The sequence below is a fragment of the Mus musculus genome, chromosome X (genome assembly GCF_000001635.26).
Source record: "Mus musculus strain C57BL/6J chromosome X, GRCm38.p6 C57BL/6J".
Taxonomy (NCBI): Eukaryota; Metazoa; Chordata; class Mammalia; order Rodentia; family Muridae; genus Mus; species Mus musculus.
The window spans coordinates 25648873-25670705 of record NC_000086.7 but is presented as its reverse complement, the minus strand read 5'-3'; the positions used below and the strand labels follow the sequence as shown (position 1 = coordinate 25670705).

General features: G+C 37.4%; 1 long non-coding RNA gene across 1 annotated transcript; it reads right to left on the bottom strand.

Moving 5' to 3' along the window:
• Positions 1–8979: 8979 nt before the first annotated feature.
• Gm42168 lies at positions 8980–10512 on the bottom strand. Its single transcript, XR_880612.1, has 3 exons — positions 10432–10512; positions 10125–10248; positions 8980–9054 (listed from the first exon to the last, which is right to left on the bottom strand). It is a non-coding gene; the product is annotated as a predicted gene, 42168 (long non-coding RNA).
• Between the last annotated feature and the right edge of the window lie 11321 nt (positions 10513–21833).

Below are 21833 nucleotides of genomic sequence, written 5' to 3'. Positions count from 1 at the left end.
TTTTGTCCACAGTGATCATAGACATTACCAAGATCTTCAGAGTCAGCACATGTGGTTACAAATGGTAAAATGGGAGAGTAAAATCAACATATTTATCTTAGCAAATAGGACAATTGGTATCACAATCTGGTCCAAAGTGTCAGTAGGTATCATTAACATCACGGTTGCCTCTGGCATCAAAGTTCTTGGATATACCATGGCGTCTATTGCCAGGAAGAATCAGAACATCGTGATTGTTTCAGAGAGCAGGGAGAACCATGAACAGAAATCACATCTATAGTGTCAGAATGGAGCATTGACTTCAAAATTATCACAGCTAAGAGTATATATATCTCATAAAGGACATTCCCACAGGTGAGAGAATCATGCATCACTGACATCAGTATAGATTCCAATGACAGTTGGAATCATTCATATTAATGTGGCCCTAAATGGGAGAAAGGATCAATGACAACATTGTTGCTTGTGGTATCAAAGAGTATAGACAGATCGATTTGTCTTCCAAAGATGTATATATTAGTGAACGCATGGTCCAGAGCAGGGGCTACATGCATACATCAGGGATATCAACAGAATTTTCTGTGGCCAATAGGATCTCAGATATCAATGTGATCTCCAGTGCACCTCAGATCCTGTACCTCAATATGATAACCAGTGTCAGTATGGACCATAAAATATGGAATTACCTTAAACAGCAACAGAGATCATCCTTATGATCAGGGTTTCCATCAATTTCAGTAATAGAAACAATGGAATCCATCATGATTGCTGGTCAAAACATTCATTACCCACATCAACATAGTTTCAGGTTTCAAGTACCATCCCAGGTGTCAAAAGTATCTCCAGTAGCAGCACACAGCACTTAACTCATTATGAAATTAGGCAGCAATATTGATCATGAACTTTACAATAGACTCTTTGACTAAAGGATCATAGACAGGACAGAATTCAAAGTCAGACTCTTCAAAGTCAAGACTATCTATGAATCTCAACATGTTTACCAGATGCTTTATCGATAAGTAATGTCAATACTTTTAACTTGGCATTTGGGAAGTTGGGATCTCTGATGTCATTACCTGTTCCAAAGAGGCAGTAAGAATCCCTCAGGACCTGGTTGCCAGTGGCAGCTTAGAACTGGTATATAGCACCTCATTTGTTGTCAGGAAGTATCAAGGCCATCAAAATATTTAAGAGGACATGAATGACTATGTACATAATCCTCTTCTCTGATGACAGGAGGATCTTTGACATAAAAATTGTTGCAGCTGAAAGCATACTTCTCATAAATAACAGCAGAAAAATTTGGATAGCTGATATCAGTAGAGATTCTATAGGCAGTTGGAGATGCTCATATTTATGTTGCCCCATAAGTTAGCAGAGAGTAATGTGATCACAGCTGCTTGAGGCCTGAAATGTCATGAATATAAAAATGGTATCTTTTGTCACTATGTGTCCTCAGTGTAACAGAATATGAAACTGAACATGACATGGAGAAACAGTAAGACCTAAATTTTCACCTTATGTTCAGATGGTCTCAGAGATCCTGGACATTAACAGTCTCATCAGAAGCACCATGGACTGTGGGTTAAAACAAGGCCACTGTAGGCAGCATAATGGATATCATCATATTTTCTGTAGGCACTTTGAATGAGTGACATTAATATAGTTCTCAGTGGTATCGGGGATCACTAATGACAAGGTGGCCAATGACAGCATGTAACGAAGGCCATACCATGGAATCTATTGCCATTTATATGTCAATGGCATTAGCATAGATTAAAAGGGAAGAAAAATTATGATCATACACCTCTTATCAGGTGGCACTATTTATCTTGACAGCGCAATTCCAGGGGCAGTAACAACCATGTATATTACATGGTTGATAGCAGGCAGGAAGATCAACAGAATTTCTTATGGAAGATAGAATCTCAGACATCAATCTAATCTACTGTGTCACCTCAGAACACTTACCTCAACATGACCTCTACCATCAACATGAACATTGTAAGTCAGCAGGTTCTCAAACAATAGGAGAGATTATGGCCATCAACGGGTATTTCATCAGCAATAGAAAAAAGTGGATTCCATCATTATTGCTTGTCACAGCATGCAGCACTCACATCAAGGTATTTTCAGGTTTCAGTTAGGATTACAGGCATCAAACTAGTCTCCAGTAACAGCGAACAGTACTTACCTCATTAGGAACTTAGGCAGCAATACTTACAATGGACTTTACAACAGATTCTTATGGTTGATTTATCATAGACATCATGTAGCTTTTCAATGACCACACAGATTATGGGTGTCAAAATAGTTACCAGTGACAGCATGAATTAGTAACGTCAATATATTTTTCTTCGTAGTCAGGATCACAGATATCATCAATATTGTCCAAAGTGGGAGTAGAAAACACGCCTAATCGGTTTGTCTATGGCAGCAGGGATCTCTTATATAACATAGTGTCCATTGCCAGTAAGTACAAGGGACATAAAAATACTTTCAGAGGGTTTCATGTAAACAAATCTCTTTTCCAGTTGCCAGGTGCATTGTTACATCAAATTGCTTATGAATGGCAAGACACTTCTGAGATTTTATACAGAATAGATAACAGTCATCAGTAGTAATTCCATTGGCAGTTAATGAAAGTCAGAATTTGGGCTGAAGAGTCATCAGGGATCACTGACATATTTACTGCTAGAGGCCTGAAGTATCATGGACATACAGTGGTATCTGATGCAACTATATATATATATATATATATATATATATATACAGCATCATAACATAACTCAGAACATGTAACTCAACATGACCTAAGATAGCATTATTGAGTGAACTTCAATGAAGATTCTGATGGTCTCAGGGATTCTTCACATTACAGTCCCTTCAGGAGCAACACAGACAATGGATTTCAACATGGCTACTAGAGGCAGGATGCATGATTCACATCATCCACATTTCTGTGGCACCTGTGCATTAGTGAAGTCAACATGGTTCCAGTGTCAACTAGGATCACTGACAATAATTTTGCCATTGCCAACAATATTCTCAGACAATACCATGAGGTCTGTTGCCACGTATATATTAGTGACATCAGCATTGATTCAGAGGGCATAAAAAATTAGGGTCATAAAACGCTTTTCCAGGAACAAGATAGATCACTGACATCACTACCTCTTTTGGTGGTAGTAAGAATATTGTACATTTCATGGATGATAGCAGGTGCTACATGAAAGTATCAGGGACATCAACAAAATTACCTGTGGCAGGTTGGATCTCAGGCATCAATCTGATCTCCAGTGCTACATAAGAACACTTACCTCAACATGACATCAAGTGTCAGTATGAATTTTGGAATTCAGTGTGTTCTCTAGAAAAAACACAGATCGTAGACATCACCAAGGTTTCCATAAGCAATAAGAATTGAGTTCATTATGATTTCTGGTTGCAGAATACAACACTGACCTCAACATAGCTTCAGGTTGCAAATATGTTCAGTATCATCAAACATGTGTCCAGTAGCAGCACACAGCGCTTATATCATTATGACCTTAGGCACCAGTACTGACAATGAACTTCACAACACATTATTCTTGTTGAGTTATCACAGACATCACGACCTCTTCAAAGACACTGACTGAGGATTTCAACATGGTTACCACTGGCAGCATGGATGAGTGACATCAATTTCCCAATTTCCTTGGCCAGTTTCCTTAGCATTTGGTATCACTGATACCAATTTGTTCCAAAGTGTTATTAGTGATCACTCACTGCCTGGTTGCCTGTGTGAGTAGGAATCTGAAATATGCCATGGTATCAGTTGCCAGGGATATCAAGAGAATTTCAAAGGTAGATATGACCATGTAAAGAAACTCCCCTAGTGGCGCTTTGAATCATGATATCAAAATGTTTACAGGTAGAAGGATACTTGACATAAATTTGACAGACGCATTGATAACAGACATCAACAATGATTCCATTGGCAGTAGGAGACAATGATATTAATGTGGTCCCATAAGACAGAAGGTATCACTGCCATGGCTGCTGGACGCCTGAAGTATTTGTAATAAGCAACAGTGTCCATTGCCACACTATATGTGACCTCCACATAATATATCTCAGAACATGTAATTCAACATGATGTGACGCAGCAGAATTTATCTAAAACTTCACCTAAGACTCTGCTAGCCTCAGGGATCATTGACCTTAACAATAATCCAAGAAGCATCATGGACTGTGTGTTTAAACATGGCTACTTGAGGCAGAATGGATGATTGATATCACCATATTTTTTACAGGAACTATGTAATAGTGATATTAACATGGTAACCAGGGACAGCAGGGATCACTGGCAACCAGGTTGCAAATGGTAGCATGGACCTAGGGCAATCCCATGGGGTGTGTAGACAGTTATATATCAATGACATCAACCTCAATTCACAGGGCAGAATAAATCATTGTCATAATTGCCTTATTTAGTTGCAGGATAAATCACTGATATCCACATTATTTCAGGTGGCAGTAAGGATCTTGCACATTACATAGTCATCATCATGCAATGTATTCATGTATCAGTGACATCATCAGAATTTGTTGTGGCTGTTAGGATCTTAGATATCAATCTGATCTCCATTATTGAGAACACGTACCTCAATATAACCTATCATTTCACTATGGGCCTTTGAATTCATCAGGTTCTCAAGAAACAACACAGATCATAGCCATCACCAGGGTCTCAATTAGCAACAGGAATAAAATACCCCATCATGGTTGCTGGACATAGCGGCATCACTGATTTCAAAATAGCTTCATGTTTCCAGCAGGATCACAAGTATCAATATTTATCACATGTTAGATATTGTGAGCTACACACATATATGAGAAATACCAACTGATGATCCTGTGGCAGGTAGGTTTCCAGATTTTAATCTGATCTCCAGAACCAGATAAGAATACTTCCCTCAAAATAAACTTGGGCATTATTGTGGACCTTGAGGTTCATTATATTTTCAAGCAGTAGCACAGATCATAGCCACCACTAGGGTTTCCATTAGCAATAGGAATAAAATCAAACTTGGACTCCATCAAAATTGCTGGTCACAGCATACATCACTGGCATCAACACAGTTTTTTGTTGTTACAGGTAGAATCATAATAATGAAAATACCATACATGTTTCACATCAGGAGCTACATGACTGCATCAGGGACATCAACAGAACTTCCTGTAGTGAGTAGGATCTCAGACATCAAATTTCTATTTAGTGTCAGATAACAACACTTACCTGAATATGGCATTGTGTATCAGCATTTACCTTGGCATTCAGCAGTTTCTCCAGAAGCAACACTGCTCATAACCATTACCAGTGTCTCCATTAGTAATAGGATCTTCATGTAATAGATTCCATTATGCTTGCTTATCACAGGAAACAGCAATGATATCAGCATATCTTCAGCATTCAGATGTGATCACTGACATCAAAGGGAACTTCAATAACAGTACACAGCTCTTTTGTCATTATAAACTTAGGCAGCAGTACTGACAATGATGTTCACAATAGACATTTATGATTGGGGCATCTCAGATGTCATGGACCTCTTCAAAGGTAACACTTGTTGCTACACCATTCCTGCTACAAACTCTGACTATAAAGCTCAAGATGGTTACCAGTGACAACATGGATTAATGACTGTATGGCCTTTGGGGTCTCTGGTGTCATTAATAGTCTAAAGTGGGAGCCAGATTCACTTTGCTTTGAGGTCTCTGATGTCATAAATTAGTCTAAAGTGGGAGTAAGATTCACCCCTGACCTGGATGCCTATGACAACAGGCATCTGGCATACAAAGTGAAGTCTGTTGCCAAGAAGAATCACGGACATCAAGGTAATTCAAGAGGCAGGATGCATAGTGAAATCAAAATTATTATCAGTGGTAAGAATCTTCGCACAAATTGAGCAGAAAAATGTATAACATACATCTGTAATAATTCCATTGACTGTTGGACACCCTCATATCAATATTGTCCCAAATGGCATCAGGTATTAATGGCATGAATGCTGGAGGCCTGAAGTAACATGAACATATACCGGTTTCTGGTACCACAATTGATAAGTTTTCAACATAACATATGCCAGAATATGTAATTCAACATGAAAATAGGCAACACTATTATTCTGCATTATTCACATTATTCTGATGGTCTCAGGGACCCTTAGCATTAACAATACCTCCAGAAGCAATGTAGGTTATATGTTTCAAGAAAGCTACTGGTGGCCTTGCTGGTCCACTCCAGCACCGGGGTTCCTTGCCCACAGAGTCTCCGGAAACCTGCAAGGACCCCCACAGGATCCCACATGGGATCTTAAGACCTCTGGTGAGTGGAACACACCATCTACTCCAATCCAATCATGCGGGACCTGAGACTGCCTTAATTAGGGAAGCAGAAAAACCAGCCTGATCAGGGTCACAATTCCCTTCCAGTCCATACCAGCACCGGGGTACCTTGCTTCCAGAGTCTCCGGACACCCGCAAGAACCCCCACCGGATCCCCCACGGGATCTTAAGACCTCTGGTGAGTGGAACACAGCGTCTGCTCCAATTTAATCATGCGGGATCAGAGACTGCCTTAATTAGGGAATCAGAGAAGCCGGCAAATCAGGGTCCCAAGCCCCTTCTGGTCCACACCAGCACTGGGGTTCCTTGTGTGCAGAGTTTCTGGAGACCCCCAAGGTCCACACAGGACCCTCCATGGGATCTTAAGACCTTTGGTGAGTAGTACACAACATCTGTCAGGAGGCAGGTTCGAACACCACATACCTGGGCACCTTCGCTGCAAGAAGAGAGCTTGCCTGCAGAGAATACTCTAACCACTGAAACTAAGGAGAGAGCTAGCCTTCCAGGTCTGCTAATAGAGGCTAACAGAGTCACCTGAGGAACAAACTCTAACCAGAGACAACTAAAACAGCTAGCGTCAGAGGTTACCAGATGGCGAAAGGCAAAAGAATAAATCCTACTAACAGAAATCAAGACCACTCACCATCATCAGAAAGCAGCAATCCCACCCTACCCAGTCCTGGGCACCCCAACACAACCGAAAAGCTAGACCCAGATTTAAAAGAGTATCTCATGATGATGGTAGAGGACATCAAGAAGGACTTTAATAACTAACTCAAAGAAATACAGGAGAGCATTGCTAAAGAGTTACAAGTCTTTAAGGAAAAACAGGAAAACACAAACAAACAGGAAGAAGTCCTTATAGAAAAACAGGAAAACACATCCAAAAAGGTGAGAGAAATGAACAAAACCATACTAGACCTGAAAAGGGAGGTAGACACAATAAAGAAAACCCAAAGTGAGGCAGCATTGGAGATAGAAATCCTAGGAAAGAAATCTGAAACCACAGATGTGAGAATCAGCAACAGAATACAAGAGATGGAAGAGAGAATCTCAGGTGCAGAAGATTCCTTACAGAACATCGGCACAACAATCAAAGAAAATACAAAATGCAAAAGGATCCTAACTCAAAACATCCAGGAAATACAGGACAAAATGAGAAGACCAAACCTATGAATAATAGGATTTGATGAGAATGAAGAATTTCAACTAAAAGGGCCAGCAAATATCTTCAACAAAATAGTAGAAGAAAACTTCCCAAACCTAAAGAAAGAGATACCCATGATCATACAAGAAGCCTACAGAACTCCAAATAGACGGGACCAGAAAAGAAATTCCTCACGACACATAATAATCAGAACAACAAATGCACTAAATAAAGATAGAATATTAAAAGCAGTAAGGGAGAAAGGTCAAGTAACATATAAAGTCAGGCCTATCAGAATTACACCAGACATTTCACCAGAGTCTATGAAAGCCAGAAGAGCCTGGTCAGATGTTATACAGACACTAAGAGAACACAAATGCCAGCCCAGGCTACTATACCCGGCCAAACTCTCAATTACCATAGATGGAGAAACCAAACTATACCACGACAAAACCAAATTCACACATTATCTTTCCATGAATACAGCCCTTCTAAGAATAATAACAGAAAACCACCACCACAACAACAACAAAATACTAGGACAGAAATCACACCCTAGAAAAAGCAAGAAATTAATCCCTCAACAAACCAAAAAGAAGACTGCCACAAGAACAGAATGTCAACTCTAACAACAACAATAAAAGGAAGCAACAAGTACTTTTCCTTAATATCTCTTAATATCAATGGACTCAATTCCCCAATAAAAAGACATAGACTAACAGACTGGCTACACAAACAGGACCCAACATTCTGCTGCTTGCAGGAAACCCATCTCAGGGAAAAAGACAGACACTACCTCAGAGTGAAAGGCTGGAAAACAATTTCCCAAGCAAATGGCCTGAAGAAACAAACTGGAGTAGCCATTTCGGTATCGAATAAAATCAATTTCCAACCCAAAGTTATCAAAAAAGACAAGGAGGGGCACTTCATACTCATCAAAGGTAAAATCCTCCAAGAGGAACGCTCAATTTTGAATATCTATGCTCCAAATGCAAGGGCAGCCACATTCATTAAAGACACTTTAGTAAAGCTCAAAGCACACATTGCACCTCACACTGTAATAATGGGAGACTTCAACACACCACTTTCATCAGTGGACAGATCATGGAAACAGAAACTAAAAAGGGACACAGAGAAAGTAACAGAAGTTATGAAACTAATGGACTTGACAGATATCTACGCAACATTTTATTCTAAAACAAAAGGATATAACTTCTCAGCACCTCACGGGAACTTCTCCAAAATTGACCATTGTCACTGATGAGTGACACCAATATATTTCCCTTGGCAGTTGGGATCAGGTCCAAAGTGGCAGTAAGGTCCAAAGCAAGGGTCACTCATGACTTTGGTGCCTATGGCAGCATTTATCTGGGTATACCATCTTGTCTTTGCCAGGAAATATCATGCACATTCAGACATTTTCAGATACCTAGTAGGACCTTGTAGTGAAACCTCTTCTCTAGTGGTAGGATGCATCATGACATCAAAATGGTTAGGCTGGGAGTACACTTCATCTAAAATAGACAGGAACATGGATAATTGATGTAAGTAAATTTCCATTGATATTCAGAGACACTCATATTATTATGGTCCCTCATGGGAGCAGGGATAACTGACATCATACCTGCTGGACCTGAAGTCTAATGGATATACAATGGTGATAGTTGCCACTATATATGTTACTCAAAATAACATCTCAGACCCCAAAAATAAAAATATTCTGAGAAAACTGTATTGTTAAATTCTCTGTGGAAGTTGCTGGTCTCAGGGATCCTTGACATTAACAATCTCCCCAGAATCATCATGTACTATGGGTTTAAACAGGGCTTCTGGATGATGATTGACATCAACATAGTTTCTGTAGGCACTTTGGATTACTGTTATTAACATGGCTCTCAGTAGCACAGTGATCACTGACAAAGTGGTTGCCAATGAAATCGTTCCATGGTATCTGTTGCCAGGTATACAACACTATGTTTAATATCGATTAAGAGTGCAGAAGATATTATGGCCATGCACATCCAGTGGCAGGAAAGTTTTTTTTTGTTTTTTTGTTTTTTGTGTTTTGTTTTGTTTTTGTTTTTGTTTTTGTTTTTGTTTTTGTTTTGTTTTCTTTCTTTTTTGACATCTCTGGCTCTTTTGGTAGTAGTATAGATCTTATAAATTACATGATTAACTATGGGCCAACATGAATGTATTAGAGTCTTCAACAGAATTTCCTGTAGAATGTTTGATCTCAAACATCAAATGGATTGCAAGTGCTAGCTCAGAATACTTACCTCAATATCACCTTGAGAATCAGGATGGACTGTCAAATTCACCAGATCGCACCAACACAGATCACCACTATAAATTAGGTCTCCATCATCAATATGAATACATTCCCTCATGATTGCCATTCCTATCATGCCACTCTGACATTAATATAGCTTCAGGTTTCAGGTAGTAACATAGACATCACAGTACATTTCATTTTAAACATCTGGGGCTATATCCATTTATCAGTAAACATAAAGAGAATTTCCTGTATCAGGTATTATCTCAGACATCAGTCTGATCTTCAGTGCCATCTAGGAAAATTTACCTCAATATGAATTCAAGCATCAGTAAGGACTTTGGAATTTATCAGATTCTCAAGCAGCAACACAGATCATAGCCATCATCAGCATCTCCATCAGCAATAGATATAATGGATTCCTGCCCAATTTCTGTTCACAAAATACATCACTGACATCAGTATAGCTGCTTCTCACAGGCCACAAACATCAAAATATATTGTTTGCTTGAAATTGAGGGTGAAATTGATAAATCAAGAACATCAACAGGATTCCTTATGATATGTAGAATCTCAGCCACTGATCTGTTATCCAGTGCTAGCTCAGAATACTTACCTCATAATGATCTTGGGTATCAGTATGGACCATGGAATTCAGCAGTTTCTCCAGAAGCAGTACAGATCATAGTCATCACCATGATCTCCATCAGAAATATTAAAAATAGACTCTATCTTGTTACTGGTGACAGCATCCCGCTGGTATGACCATGACTGAAACCTCTTGTCTAGTGAAAGAATGAAAATGGACATAAAAATGTTTATAAATGGCAGAACACTTATCATGAATGTGGCAGAATTATACATAATTGACATCAGTAATTATTGTAATGCAGTACAAGACTGTCATATTAATTTGGTCCCATAATGCAGCACGGATCACTGACATGATTGCTGCTAAAGGCCTAAAGTATCTTGGCCATACATTGTCTGTTGCCAGTATATATGTGACCTCGACAAAACATATCTCAGAACATTTAACTCAACATGACCTGAGGGAACAGTACTGACTGTGAAGTTCACTGTAAATTCTGATGGTTTCTGGGATCCTTGACATTAACAATATCTTCAGAAGCAACATGAAATGTGGGTTTCAATATGGCTACTGATGGCAGCATGAATAATTGTGATTGTCATAATTTCTGGAGACACTTTGGAGAGTCGGGTTCTAATGAGAAAGATTAATGTAGAAGGAATAGGGAAGAAGGTAAGATAAACTAAGGATATCTGCAAAAGTCATAAGAAATCTCACTACTAACTTCATAAAAACCTATACCTCAAATAAGCTATAAGTAAATGAGCATGTACAGTTTAATTAGAACTTTACAGTTTCAATTGACTTATTAAACCAATGTATGCAATTGTTTATGTATCTTTTATTTCAAATTATATAACATTTTCTATTTATATATGTTTTGCTTCAAATAATAAAATTAGGTTTATATTACTGCTAAATATTACCCAAATATGCATGATGCATTTTGATGTGGGGATTTATTGATACTGTATACATATAGGTAAAAATAATAACAGTAGGTTCTCCCCTATGTCCTATCACACCCTGAGCTATTGCTCTTTGATCAATTTTGCATTAATGAGCATGGTTCCTCTCCTGTGTAGTGAGCCTTGAATCTAATAAGAAGCCTAATATCTATTGACTAAAGTTACTTAATTTTCTTATTCTTAAGTCAAGGATGTTTAGGTTCCACTCCCTGTTTTATCCTTTCTATTCCTTCCATATCCCTGCAGGAGTAAATGTCTCCTTCATGTTTTATGTGTTCTTTCTGTTAAACCCAAGTGTTAGTTACTTTCCAGCTGCTATGATAAAATAACATGACCAAGGCACCTTACAGAAGGAATAGATTTTGACCATAAACTTTCAGATAGAAAAGACTTCATGATGGTAGGATTGTATGTCAGCAAGTGTCAGGAATAGAATGAGGAGGAAACACTGAGCCCTCTTCTTTAACAAGCACAGAGAAGGGGACTAAATTGGAAATCCAGCAGTGTTAAGTATTCTCAATGCCTGCTTCCAGTTACACACTTCTTCAGGCATCACCATAAATAACTGCACCTTCGCACATACCAGCACCAAAGTAGGATGAATTATTCAAATGCCTAAGCCTATAGGAGACATTTCTCATTTAACCCACAATATTGAGGTTCTGCTGTCATTAGGTGCATGCTTCATATCCCCCCCCCAAAAAAAAGCTAAATTCTATCTCCCAATAGTGACCAAAAAAATAAAAAAGTGGTTAAAATTCCTTAGCCAGCAGAGGGATGTTCTAAAGATCTCACCCCTAGATGCTGGACTTTGTCTGGCTTGATGTTGAATTTGTCTTCTACATATAATTTTAGTCACTATCATTTCACGTGTACAAATGACTTATTGTTTCTGGAAAACAGAATTTCTTTGTAGTCATTCACTACCTTTGGTTCTTGCAATCTTTCAACTATCTTCTCCATGGTGACCTCTGAACCTTCAGAGAAGAAGATAGTGTTGTGATTTAAGTAAGAAATGTTTCCCATAATGTTTAGAATTTATACAATTGGTCCCAAATGGTTAGTGTTGTGTGCAGGTTTAGAATAGGGGTTAGGAAGGAGTACATTATTGCAGGCTGAATATCAGGGCAATTATCATCTCAGTACCACGAATGAATTCTCTCTGCTTTCTGCTTTCAGTTCATGATGTGAGCTCTCACTATCCTGATCTAACATGTATAAGCAAATGGACATAAGAAGCAACTTGGTTTATCCATTCTAGTATCAGAGAGAGAGAGAGAGAGAGAGAGAGAGAGAGAGAGAGAGAGAGAGAGAGAGAGAGAGAGAGAGAGAGAGAGATATTTCAAACCAAAATTAATTGATGCAAACACAAAAAGACACTTCATATTCATCAAAAAAATTTTTCACCAATGTAATCTTTTAATTTTTAGCATCTATGCCATAAATTCAAGGGTACTGGCATTTGTAAACAAAATGAACAGCATTAAAGCTTAAATTATACAAATTCTTATCAGACTGCTAAAGGACTGATAATGCCAATACTACTGGAATCCATTCACAAAATATAAACAGACAGAATATTTCCAAGTTCATTTTGTGAGGCAACATTTATCCTGACACCTAAACCACACAAATATTTAACAAAGAAAGTATATCACAGAACAATTTCCCTCATGAACATTAATGCAAATATACTCATAATAAAATACTCACAAAACAAAAAGACATTATATCACACACCACGATAAGGTACATCTCCTCCCAAAGATGCAGAGGTGGTTCAACATACAACAATCAGAAATGTAATCCATCATATAAAATACTGAAACTGTCATGGTTCCCTGTGAAGCAGAAAAGATTCTGTAAGGCAGAGAAAAACACCGAGTGGCAAAACAGTAACCCACAGAATGGGAAAATATTTTCATCAAGCCCAAATCTGACTGAGAGCTAATGTATAAGAAACTCAAGGAACCAGATATTAAGAAACCTAATAATACAATTAAAAATGGGTTACCTTATCTAAAATGAGAATTCTCAAGAGGATATCAAGTGTCCAAGAAACACTTAAAAATTCTCAATGTCTATAGCCATCAGGAAAATGCAATTTAGAACTACTTTGTGATTCCATCTTACACCTATCAGAATGCCTAAGTTCAAACCACAAGGAATAGCAGATGGTGACAATCAGTTGGAACAAGGGGAATATGTCTCTATTGCTGATGGAAGAGCAAACTAGTACAGCCACTATGAAAATCAACATAATGGTTCCTCAGACTATTGGAAATTGTTTTGTCTCAAGATCCAGATATACCTATCTTGAGCATACACCCAGAATACTCTCCATATTACCACAAGGACACTTCCTTAATCATCTTCATTGCAGCTATACACATAGTGGCCAGAAATTGTAAACAAACTAGATGTCCCTCAACTGAATAGTAACTAAAGAAAAAGTGGTGAATATACACAATGGAATACTATTCTGTGAGGAAAAAAAAAGATACCATCCTTAAATTTGAAGACAAATGGATGGAACTAGAAAAAAATTATACTGAATGAGGTAACCCAGACACAGAAAAACACACATGGAATGTACTCATTTATATTTGAACATACGTTTTTCTTTAAAGGAAAATAATACTACAATCCTCAGATACAGCGAGCCTAAACAAAACATGAAGAGCTCAAGGAGGGGGAACTTATGGATCTGCTTAGGAAGGGAAACAAATTCTGTAGGTAGATTTGAGTCAGGTGCGGATGAAAACAGGAGGAATGAGTGAGTGCATGAGAAAGATGGAGGAACAGAGTACTAGGAGAGAAACTGATAAAAATAAAAGAAAAATGAACACCATTGAAATCATTTGACAGTAACAGAAAATGGAATGTCATTAAGGTATTTTGAAAACCAAAGGATACTTAATACTACTCTTACACTAATAAGCACTGATGGGAAAACAATTGAAGTAATATTTATCTAAATTTAATTTTTAATAAAGATATGTATCTTAAGGTAGCAGGTTCCACGAATATATAATAAAGCTTATATTGGTAAACCCAAACCAACATAACATATATTATTATATTCAACATGTACATTTAAACCATGAAAAGAACTTTTGTTTGGGTTGACCACAACATAAGGAACAGTATTAAAGGATTGCCAGCAATAGGAAGATTGAGGACAACTGCTTTAAATGGTACAAATAAGCTACCAGATGCAAGGTAATAACAAGTGAGTTTATAGTAATAGTCCTCTGAAAATACTACAGGCCTTGATAGAATGGTCATGATATGATTACATATTTCCTAATAAACAGACTTGTTTTATCTAGTTGAAGTAAGACTACAAACACAAGCATTTTCTGTACCTTGCCTTTTGTCTTGTTGACAGTGTCCTTTGCTTTAAAGAAATTTTGCAGTTCCATGAGGTCCCATTTATGGATTGTTGGTCTTAGAGTCTCAGCTATTGGTGTGTTATATTCAGGAAATTTCTCACTATGCCAATGTATTCGAGTTTATTTTCCACTTTCTCTTCTATTAAATTCAGTGTATCTGGTTTCATGTTGAGGTCCTTGATCCACTTGAATGTAAGCTTTGTGCATGGTGATAAATATGAATCAGCTTGCATTCTTCTACAGGCAGACTGCCAGTTAGACAAGCACCATTTGTTGATGCCTTATTTTTTTTCCACTGTATGGTTAGCTTTTTTTGTCAAAGATCAAGTGTCCATAGGTGTATATGTTTATTCCTGGGTTTTCATTTTTTATCTCATTGATCAACCTGTCTGTCTCTGTACCAACTCCATGTGGGTTATTATTATTATTATTATTATTACTTTTGCTTAAGTGATTCTTCTAGATATTCTTTTATTGTTCAGAATTGTTTTGGCTATTCTGGGTTTTTTGTTTTCCCATATGAAGTTGAAAATTGTTCTTTCCATGTCTGTGAGGAATTATATTGGAATAGTGATGGAAATTGTATTGAGTCTATACATTTTCAACCTAAAATTGTTCCTATATAAAAGAAATGCAGGGGTAAATGGAGTAATAACTAAAGGAATGGCAGACCAGTGACAAGCCCAACTTGGGATCTATCCCACGGGCAGGTACCAAACCCTGACAGTATTACTGATGCTCTGTTGTACTTTCAGAGAGGAGCCTAGCAAGGATGTCCTCTGAGATGCTATACCAACAACTGAATGAGACAGATGTAGATGCATATATCCAACTACTAGACTGAGGTCAGAGACATATATGGAAGAGTTAGGGGGAGGAATGAAGGGACTGAAGGGGTTGGCAACATGGAAGACCAACAGTGTCAACTAATGTGTACCACTGGGAGCTCCCAAAGACTAGGTCAGCAATCAAAGAGCAAATAAATCTGGTCTGAAGCCACCAATATGTATGTAGCAGTGGACTGCCTTGACTGACGTTAGTGGGAGAGGTTCTGCTTAATCCTGTAAAGAGTTGCTGACTCAGGGGAGGGGGATGTCCAAGGTGATACCCATCTCAGACGCAAAGTGAGAGGGAATAAGGTGAAGAACTGTGCAAGGGGGTGCAGGAGAAGGACAATATTTGAGATGTAAATAAAACAATGATAATGGTATTAATAATAATATGCTCTTTAAATAAAGATGAAAAATAACATTTTTCTGACTTCACTGGATCTCAGAACAAAGGAAAAAAAAAGACCAATTAAAAAAGAATAAGAAAATATTATGGAAACATAGAAAGACAGACTATGTGTGAAAGAGAACTTGGTTGGCACAGCTGGGGACATTGAAGTCTCAGTATATTTCTACTGTGTCATACTTGATCATTTCTGGGGGAATCTAATCTTCACCTTTATCCAACAGAGTCCTTTGAAAATATAAAAATTATGCCTTTTTTAATAACAGTAATCACATAACATATATGCACAGTGTGTGTATAAATAGAACCAGTTGATATGAAATAATGATTATTAATTTTTAGGCAGATAAGGTAACAAAAGACCAAACAGTTAAAATAGTGTGTTCCTGGAGACATAAAAGCCTGAGTATCATTGGCCTTAGGAGGATTGCATCATAATACATTGTGACTGGTGCAAAAGCTAGAAGGGGAATTGGGGTTGGTATAAAATAAAAATAGAAGATAAAAAGATAGTAGGGGATAAAGACAGAGTATCCAAATACCACTCATGCATTTTGCTTACTGAGAGTTTAGGCCATGATTGATAGAGGTCACACATGGAATGTCAATCTTCTCCAATTGTTAAAAAGCAACACAGAAAGACATAGGAATCAGTGGACTACGCATTGATAACCTGTGAGTTTGGAGATTTGATGGAATTCACTTTGGGAGTTGAATGTGTAGTTTGCACATGCTAAGTATATAGTTCCATAAGAGAGAAAAACAAATAATGCAAGAATAAAGCCAAAGCTCCTGAACAACAAACTATATTAACTATTCTGCTTCTAAGTAACTAACAAAATACACAGGCTGGATCTAGGCCTCTCAGCTTAAGGGTAGTAGATGTACAGCTTGTTCTTCATGCGGGTCCTGAAGAACTAGAGTGGGGGTTATCTCAAAAGAAACAACAATTTGAAAATTCATTGAGAGTAACAATAAACCTAGGATAGCGAAAACTATTCTCAACAATAAAAGAACTTCTGGTGGAACCACATTCCCTGACCTCAAGTTGTATTACAGAGCAATTGTAATTAAAAAAAAAAAAACAAACAAACAAAAAAAACTGCATGGTATTGGTACAGAGACAGGCATGTAGATCAGTGGAATGGGATTGAGAACCAGAAATGAATCAACACACATATGGTCACTTGTTCTTTGACAAGGGAGCTAACAATAATCCAGTATAAAAAAGTCAGCATTTTCAACAGATGGTGCTGTTTCAAGTAGAAGTTAGCTTGTAGAAAAGTGCAAATTGAACCATTCTTGCCTCCTTGTACAAAGCTCAATTCCAAATGGATCAAGGACCTCCTCATAAAACCAGATATATTGAAACTAATAGAAAAGTAAGTGGGGAAGAGTCTTGGGCACATGGGCACAGGGGACAATTTCCTGAAAAAAAAAAGAGTTAACAAATGGGAACTCATAAAATTGCAAAGCTTCTGTAAGGCAAAGGACACTGTCAATAGGACAAAATGGAAACCAACAGAATGGGAAAAATTTTTAACAATCCTACATCAACTAGAAACCTAAAATCCAATATATACAAAGAACTCAAGAAGTTAGATGCCAGAGAAAAAATGACCCTATTAAAAATGGGGTACAGAGCTAAACAAAGAATTCTCACCTAAGGAATATCTAGTGGCTGAGAAGCACCTAAAGAAATGTTCAACATCATTAGTCATCAAGGAAATGGAAATCAAAACAACCCTGATATTCCACCTCGCACCATTCAGAATGGCTAAGATCAAAAACTCAGGTGACAGCAGATGCTGGCAAGGATGTGGAGAAAGAGGAATACTCCTCCATTGTTGGTGGGGCTGCAAGGTGGTACAACCACTCTGGGAATCATTTTGGTGGTTCCTCAGAAAATTGGACACAGTACTACCTAAGGACCCAGCTATACCACTCCTAGGCATGACCCCGGAAGATGTTCCAAGTTGTAATAAGGTCACATGCTCCACTATGTTCATAGCTGTCTTATTTATAATAGCCAGAAACTGGAAAGAACCCAGATGTCCTTCAACACAGGAGTGGATAAAGAAAATGTGGTATATTTATACAATAGAGTACTACTCAACTATTAAAAATTAATTTATTAAATTCTTAGGCAAATGTATGTATCTGGAGGATAACATCTTGAGGGAGGTAACCCAATAACAAAACACATGATATACACTAACTGATGAGTAGATATTAGCCCAGAAGTTCGGAATGCCCATGAAAAAATTCACAGACCACATAGGTGTAGATGAGAATGAAGAATTTCAACTTAAAGGTCCAGGAAATATCATCAAAAAATATATAAGAAAACTTCCCATACCTTAAGAAAGAGATGGCCACGACCATACAAGAAGCATACAAAACACCAAATAGACTAGACCAGAATAGAAATTCCTGCTGACACATAATAATCAGAACATCAAATGCACTAAATAAAGAAAGAATATCAAAAGCAGTAAGGGGAAAAGCTCAAATAACATATACAGGCAGAACTATTAGAATTACTCCAGACTTCTCACCAGAGACTGCGAGAGCCAGAAGATCATGGATAGATGTTATACAGACACAAAGAGAACACAAATTTTAGCCTAGGCTACTGTACCCAGCAAAACAATCAATTACCATAGATGGATTAACCCAAGTATTCCATGACAAAAACAATTTCACACAATATCTTTCCACGAATCTAGTCCTTCAAAGGATAATAATGGGAAAACACCAACACAAAGATCGAAACTACATCCTAGAAAAAGCAAGAAAGTAATCCTTCAACAAACCTAAAAGAATACAGCCGCAAGAACAAAATCGCAACTTTAACAACAATAATAACAGGAAGCAACAATTACTCTTCTTTAATTTCTCTTAGCATCAATGGACTCACTTCCCCAATAAAGGACATAGACTAATAGACTGGCTACAAAAACAGGACCCAACATTTTGCTGCTTGCAGTAAACCCACCTCAGGGACAAAGACAGACAGTATTTCAGTGTAAAAGGCTGGAAAATAATTTTCTAAGCAAATGGTCCCAAGAAACAAGATGGAGTATCCATTCTAATATGGAATAATATTGACTTCCAACCCAAAGTTATCAAAAAAGACAAGGTGGTGGGAATCATACTCATAAAAGGTAAAATCTACCAAGATGAAATCTCAATTTTAAACTTCTATGCTCCAAATGCAAAGGCATCCACATTCATAAAAGAAATTTTAGTAAAGCTCAAAACACACATTGCACTGCACACTATAATAGTGGAAGACTTCAACAACCCTCTCTCATCAATGGGCAGATTCTGGAAACAAAACCTAAAAAGACACACAATAAAAGTAACAGAAATTATGAAACAAATGGATTTAGTTGATATCGATAGAACATTGTATCCTAAACCAAAAGGATATCCCTTTTTCTCAGCACCTCATGATGCCTTCTCCAAAATTGACCATATAATCAGTCACAAAACATGCATCAACAAATATAAAAATATTGAAATAATCCCATGCATCCTATCAGATCACCACAGACTAAGGCTGATCTTCAATAAAAATATAAATAATAGAAAACCCACATACACCTGGAAGGTGAGCAACAACCTACTCTATGATAACTCTGTCAAGTAAGAAATAAAGAAAGAAATTAAAGACATTTTAGAGTTTAATGAAAATGAAGCTACAACATACCCAAACTTATGGGAAACAATGAAAGCAGTCCTAAGAGGAGAACTTATAGCTTTGAATGCCTCTAACAAGAAACTGGAGAGAGGATACAGGAGCAGCTTGACAGCACAACTAAAAGCTCTAGAACAAAAGGAAGCAAATTCTCCCAAGAGGAATAGAAGGCAGGAAACAATCAAACTCAGGACTGAAATCAACCAAGTGGAAACAAAGGAACTATACAAAGAATCAACCAAACCAGGAGCTGGTTGATTTGAGAAAATCAACATGATAGACAAATCCTTAGATAGACTAACTACAGGGCACAGGGACAGTATCCAAATTATGAAAACCAGAAATGAAAAGGGAGACATACCAAAAGAATCTTAGGAAATCGAAAAAAAATCATCAGATCCTACTACAAAATCCTATACTCAACAAAACTGGAAAATCTGGATGAATTGTACAATTATCTAGACAGATATCAGGTACCTAATTAAAACCAGGATCAGATAAACCATGGAAATACTCCCATAACCCCTAAAGAGATAGGAGCAGTCATTAATAGTCTCCCAAACAGCAACAAAAAAAAAGCCCAGTATCTGATGGGTTTAGTATAAAATTCTATGAGCTCTTCAAAAAGACCTAATACCATTACTATTCAAAATATTATGCAAAATCAAAAGAGAAGGAACATTATTCAATTTGTTCTATGAAGCTAGAATTACAATTATACTCTAACCATACAAAGACCCAATGAAGAAAGGAAACTTCAGACCAATTTCCCTTATGAATATCAATGCAAAAATACTCAATAAAATTCTTCCAAACTGAATCCAAGAATACATCATGATCAAGTAGTAGTCTTCATCCCTGCGATGCGGGGATAGTTAAGTATACAGAAATCCACCAACTTAATCTACTAGATAAACAAACTCAAAGACAAAAACCACATGATTATCTCATTAGATGTTGAGAAAGCATTTGACAAAATACTACACCATTTATAGTAAAAGTTGAGGAAAGATCTGGAATTCAAGGCCCATACCTAAACATAATAAAAGCAAGAGACAGCAAACCAGTAGCCAACATCAAACTAAATGGTGAGAAACTTGAAGCAATCCTACTAAAATCAGGGACTAGACAAGGTTGCCCACTTTCTCCCTACCTATTCAAAATAGTACTTGAAGTCATAGCCAGAACAATTCAACAACAAAAGGAGAAAAAATGAATACAATTTGGGAAGATGGCAAAATATCACTATTTCCAGAAGATATGATAGCATGTATCAGTGACCCCAAACATTACACCAGAGAAATCCTAAACCTGATACACAACTTCAGTGCAGTAGCTGAATATAAAATTAACTCAAACATGTCAGTGGCCTTTCCCTACACAAAGAATAAAGAGGATGAGAAAGAAATTAGGGATACAACACACTTCACAACAGTCAAAAAATATAAAATACGGTGGTGTGACTGTAACTAAGGAAGTGAAAAGTCTGTATGACAAGAACTTCAAGTCTCTGAAGAAAGAAATTGAAGAACTCAGAAGATAAAATGATCTCCCATACTCATGGATTGGCTGGGTTAATATAGTAAAAATGTCTATTTGCCTAACAAAATCTACATATTCAATGCAATACCCATCAAAATTCTAACTCAATTCTTCACTAAGTTAGAAAAGTCAATTTGAAAATTCATTTGGAATAACAAAAACAAAAACAAAAATCAAACAAAAAAAGAACAAAAACAAAACAACTAGGATAGCAAAAACTATTTTCAATAATAAAAGAACATCTGGGGGAATCACCATGGCTGACCTCAAGCTGTACCCCAGAACAATTGTGATAAAAACTGCATGGTACTGGTACAGAAACAGACAGGTAGATCAATGGAATAGAATTGAAGACACAGAAATGAATCCACCCTGAAATTCTACCTCACACCAGTCAGAATGGCTAAGATCAAAAATTCAGGTAACAGCAGATGCTGGAGAGGATGTGGAGAAAGAGGAACACTCCTCCATTGTTGGGTTTGCAAGCTTGTAAAACAACTCTGGAAATCAGTCTGGTGGTTCCTCAGAAAATTTGACATAGTACTACCAGAGGATCATGCAATTCCTCTCCTCGGCATATAT